Genomic DNA, 6,082 nt, shown 5'->3' with positions numbered 1-6,082 from the left:
TATTCCTTCGTTTTTATATTTTCATTTCACATTTTCGTCTCTCATGTCCTTTCTGCATCTTCGTATTGCCTTCCCTATGGAGCACACTGTCACCTTTGAGTGGGAGCTGTAGGTATTCAAGTAATAACCATGTATTAAGTTTGTCGCACCCCATGCCTTTTCATAGATAGCTAGTGTAGAACTCTGTCAAAACTGCCTCAAATTTCTCAATATCCCTATCTTCAAACCTAGATTTTTGCAAAACAAAGGTGCTAGGCAATCAAGTGCCAACCACGCTTTGGCCTTTACCACCCTTGCTCGTCCTGAAAATGGTTTTGGAATGGGAATTATTGTTTTTTTTCAAGCTTAGAATTGAAACCTTCTGTAACTTTATTAAACAACATCCTGTAAGACTTTGTGCTTATGCTAGCCATGTCACATATACTGTAAGATTCCTCCCCAGCCTTCGAGGTATACAGGAGTAAGAATCTCTCTCTCTGATCTTATAATTATTCCCTCTCTAAAATAAAAGAAAGTTTCTGTTTAAAAAAGGAAGACCCTTTCTCTAGAATACTTCTCAGGAGTCCCACCTGTTTTAAGGATTTAGAACAATGAGTTCAGAAGTGAGAATCGGTGTTTTGGATACCAAGGTTTTGGTTTTCATTCGAGTACGGCTCAAAAGAAGTTCTTTATCTCTTGGGGAGTATAAGAAGTTATCTCCCAGATATTGTGACCTTATATCTGAATTCAATGAAAGTAGATGACTTAGCCTACAAGTTTCTTTTATCTCCTCATCTCAAAATTCTTAATACCTTCTATAGAAAAATGTATCAATCTCAAATCATGGAAAGACGGTAAAACTTCAGTGGTGGCAAGTTACCGTTGGCTTCTAGGTTACGCTAGCTCCTTCCTTTATATAGTCGTAACTTTACTTGTCGCTCACAGTAATCTTACTCCCATCGATCTCCTTTCTTTCTTAATCTCCTTCATGGCTTGGCAACAAGAACTAGTTTTATCCATGATGATTTCTCACCTTCAAGACGCAAGAGAGTCTTTGAAGAAAGACTTTATAGAACAGTATGAGCGCTCACTTTTTCCTCACCTGAAAACTTCTGTAGCGCAGACCAAATGGCGGACCTATCAAAACATAACTAGGGTAACACCTTGGGGTCAGCAGCACTTTCGTAACAATGTCCGCTTGGCCATGGTTATTGAAGCTTTGGGTTTGGGTCCCCGATACTACTGCGTCATGAGATCAAGGCATCTTGGGTTTTCTAAGCGGGTCTTCTTACTGGCGTGTTTTCTTCCTCATGAGAAGATATGCCTTTATCCTGTTTTTGGCTTGCCTCTCAGAGGTCCTTTTGTTAGATCACCTCATACCACTGAGATAGGTGCGGCAATAACCAGCAGAATCATTCCCATAGATGAGTTATCCTATACTTGTGCAGCTTGTGAGTGCTGCTTTTGTGACCATATGATGGACGGGCTTATGAAAGTGTAAAGAGTTCTTCTATCTTTACTATATAAGTTTCGAGAATGAATAAAGTTTAAATCTTGTTCTATCTTGCTTTCTTTAAGACTTTTCTTGGTGGTTAATCTTGATTAAAATTTTTCTCTAAGTCTCATATTCGTGCATCTTGCGAAATTATCCCAGTTTGCGAGATGAGGACATCTCGTATTTTTTTAAGTGGGGTAGAATGTAAGATTTCTCCCCCAGCTCCTTTTTGATGTCTAGTATCTTCCCCTATAATCAATCCCTCTTCAGAAATATAAAGACCTTGTTTCTAACTGTTTTAGCTTAGAGAGAGAAAATTATTCTAGAGAGAGAATATTCAAATTATGAATATTTTTGGATAGAAAAATAACTCATCTTATTAAAATAAGTTTCCCTAAAACAGAAATTCAAATATAATTTTCCAATGTGCAATTGCAATTAATTGAAAATGGGTATAAAGGACCTTAGTCTAAGGGTCTAGATTTTTAGAAATTTTTGGATTATGGTCCAATTAAGGTTCCTATGGGCCTATAGCATCAATCCATGTGTAGGGAGGAGATAAATCCAATTTGTAAAAGAAGATACCCAAAAATGAGTAAATACTCACACAAGATGAAGAGTTGAAAATGTACAAGGTTTATTAGTAAAAAACTATGAGCAATAAAATTTTGACACATACGTAAGGAAGGAGAGTTCTTTAAAGAAGGTGCATATTTCACATAAGATGAAGAGTTGAAAATGTACAAGGTTTATTAGTAAAAAACTATGAGCAATAAAATTTTGACACATACGTAAGGAAGGGAAGTTCTTTAAAGAAGGTGCATATTTCACACAAGATGAAGAGTTGAAAATGTACAAGGTTTATTAGTAAAAAAACTATGAGCAATAAAATTTTGACACATATGTAAGGAAGGGGAGTTCTTTAAAGAAGGTGCATATTTCACATAAGATGAAGAGTTGAAAATGTACAAAGTTTATTAGTAAAAAACTATGAGCAATAAAATTTTGACACATATGTAAGGAAGGGGAGTTCTTTAAAGAAGATGCATATTTCACATAAGATGAAGAGTTGAAAATGTACAAGGTTTATTAGTAAAAAACTATGAGCAATAAAATTTCGACACATATGTGTAAGGAGGAAGGAGAATTCTTTAAAGGAGGTGCATATTTCACATGCTTGAATGAGTTTTAAACTCAAAAATAATGTGATATTTTTATCTCTCATCTCTCTTGAACCAAACCAAATCAAAATGGAACCAAACCGAATCAAAAAGTAACCAAACTAGGTCCAAATCTAGTCCAAATTCAACCAAACTGATTTACTTATATTTAATTCTAATGGTCTTTCTCTCTCTCACTTAAGAAATGGTCATACTCATGACCCTTTTCAATCCAAATGAAGCTTTTCATAAGGCTTTTCCTTAATCCAAGATTAAGCTATGCTTGAGGCCAAATTAATAGCTTTTTACTATGCTTTTAGTTTATGTATATTGATGATTCAATCCATTATAGATTGATGATCCAATTAGAGACCATTCTAATTATCTCCTTAATGATAAGCTTTATCCCTTAGAAAAAATTAAGATTTATCAGTCATAGTAGCGGAGCTATGATAAAATTTTTATAGAAATTTTTGTAGAGGTATGGATGTGAGTGTGAATGTGGAGGTGGATGTATGCATGGAGATGTGGATGTATGCATGTAGAAATAGATGTGTAGATGAGGATGTGAATGGAGATGTGGATGGATGCATGTAGATGTAGATGTATAGATGTAGATGTGAATGGAGATGTGGATGTATACATATAGATGTAGATGTATAGATGTAGATGTGGAGGTGGAGGTGGATGGATGCATGTAGATGTAGATGTATAGATGTAGATGGGAATGGAGATATGGATGTATGCATGTAGATGTAGATGTAGATGTATAGATGTAGATGTGAATGGAGATGTGGATGTATACATGTAGATGTAGATGTAGATGTGAATGGAGATGTGGATGTATACATGTAGATGTAGATGTATAGATGTAGATGTGGAGGTGGAGATGGATGGATGCATGTAGATGTAGATGTATAGATGTAGATGGGAATGGATATATGGATGTATGCATGTAGATGTAGATGTATAGATGTAGATGTGGATGTGGAGGTGGATGGATGCATGTAGATGTAGATCTATAGATGTAGATGTGAATGGAGATGTGGATGTATGCATGTAGATGTAGGTGTATAGATGTAGATGTGGATGTATGTATGTAGATGTAGATGTATAGATGTGGATGTGAATGTGGAGGTGGATGTATGCATGTAGATGTAGATGTATGGAGGTGAATGTGAATGTGGATGTGGATGTGGATGTATGCATAGAGATGTAGATGTATGCATGTAGATGTGAATGTACGCATATAGATGTGGATGTATGGATATGAATATACGATATGTGATGTGAGGGAATCTGAAGTGATGAGATGAAAATGATGTGATAGGATGAGTATACATATAAATGGAATATGGAATAAGTAATGTAGATTGATGAGGGATAATGTGGAAAAATGAAAGTTAAAATAGAAATTGTATTGTAAATTATTTGTAAATGCTGTTTGCAAATGCTGTTTGTAAATGATTGTTTTATGTCAAGAATGCTGGGGGGAGCATTTTGACCGTCTTGTGATTAAGGTCGTGATGATAAAGTTGCAACTGCTGACGGGGAGTCAATGAAGGACGTCTCGCGTAGTAAGGTCGACCGAGGTCTTGACCAGCCTCGGTGCGATTAAAATGGTGAGCTTCCAGTACGGTGGATGAGGGGCCAAGGAAGCGGCCTATGAGTGAAGCGCTAGGTCACCTGGTGCGAAGGATCCTAGAGGGTGCTGACCATACGGTGCTTGGGCTCTAGGTCGCCTAGATACCCACGCGTCGGGCATGGATCTGGTTAATTGACCTTGCTGGTCTTCAATGGATGAGTCCATGGCTCTTTATATGGATCTGTTGGTTGATCTTGCTGATCTTCAACGAGAGTCCATCTTGATAAGTGATTATATTGCCAAGTATTATGGGCTAGGGATTAGGAAACGGCCCCTGAGTGGACAGGTGGTGAGCGTCCTAGTTGCCAATGATGCCATAGATACTCTGATGAAGGAATGATGGGAAAATTAAGAATCAAATGGATAAATTGGAAGATGGTGATCAGTGATACTATGGTTTTATTAAAGGATTGTTTTAAACTGGTTGAATCTGTGAAAAGGCAATTTCATATTGGGTGTGTGAGTGGTGTGACTAGTTTTATTTTGCATGAACATCCGGCTATGGGACCTTGGAACTCTTTTCCTTGGTACCCAGGACAAAACCTAACCAAATTCTTAATTGGATCCCATCACTACAGTGGTTGGGCGATTGGCTAACCCATGGGATCGGATGGGGTTAGGCTGGACTGATGGATCCATAAATCGAGACTCAAACTTTTGTTTTTACGATAGAAAAAAATAAATCCCGGACAGTAACTGTTCTATGGATAGGAATCAACGGCTGTGCCTCTTGAATGGGGAAAAAAGCGTTGATCCCAATGATCCAAGTGCAAGTTTCTTCCTTGATCTGACCAAGTATCTTTTAGATGTAATTGGATCAACTTGATCAGAAATGATCTTGACTACGTTAGAGTAAAAAGTTATCCTGGTGGAATCGCCCGTGCTTTTCGGTAAAGGAAGTTTTTCCGGGTTCGATTTTGGAACAACCGATGGATTAGTCTCTTATCCGGATATCCGTGGGTGAGGCCCCGAGTGTGGGACCCCTGTCCCGCGCGAGAAGTACTACTTCCGCTGCTAGTATCCCGAATACAGTTGCTCGGTGGGAACAGGGATCTTACATATACCTTGTACATCTGCAGCAGGAGTGAATGCTTCACTCACCTTCTGCAAGGATTTCTTTGCTATGTCTGATCGAAGTCTTGCAAACTTAGGATGATGTATTGCTGACTCCACGATGTCTTTTGTCATAACTTTGCTAAATATATCATAACCTTGCTCTTTTGGACCCACATCTATGACCATCCTGAAGCAACAAGGATAGCTATTGCAGTCCATCATTCATCTAACTATACCACTCCCACACCCAATCTCCCATCTCCAAAAAAGGAACTAAAGATTAAAATGAAAAGTGAGTGCTCAAAGAAATTATAGATCGCATAATACCTGCAAGCTTTTACACGACGCTTCCATTGGCCACCTCCAACATTGAGTTCTTCCAATGGTTTGAACTGTCTCTTGCCTAATCGAGCACCCAATGGCATGTCTTCCAAATATTGTCATTTTTTGTTAAGCTTTTCAAGTTGTTTTCTAAGGTGTGCATTCTCACTCTCCAAAGTGAAATTATTGATTTCTCGAACTGCCAAAATTTTATTCTCTTTAATAGTGGCCTGCATCTTACGAATAGTCTGCTTCTGCTGCAAATGATCAATCTTTTTTTGTAACCCAGAACAAACTTTTGCTTTGTCCTCATATGAAGCTTGCAAAGCTGTTGTGATCGATGCCAACAAGTAAAAATTCGCGTCTTCAAGCATTTTTATTCTGGCATCATCTCTATCACTCAAATGTCTTTCAAAGTTACATTGA

This window comes from Cibotium barometz, chromosome 22 (genome assembly GCF_041138505.1).
Source record: "Cibotium barometz isolate CiBa-2024 chromosome 22, ASM4113850v1, whole genome shotgun sequence".
In the NCBI taxonomy this organism is placed as follows: Eukaryota; Viridiplantae; Streptophyta; class Polypodiopsida; order Cyatheales; family Cibotiaceae; genus Cibotium; species Cibotium barometz.
Note: the sequence above shows the minus strand (reverse complement) of the source record.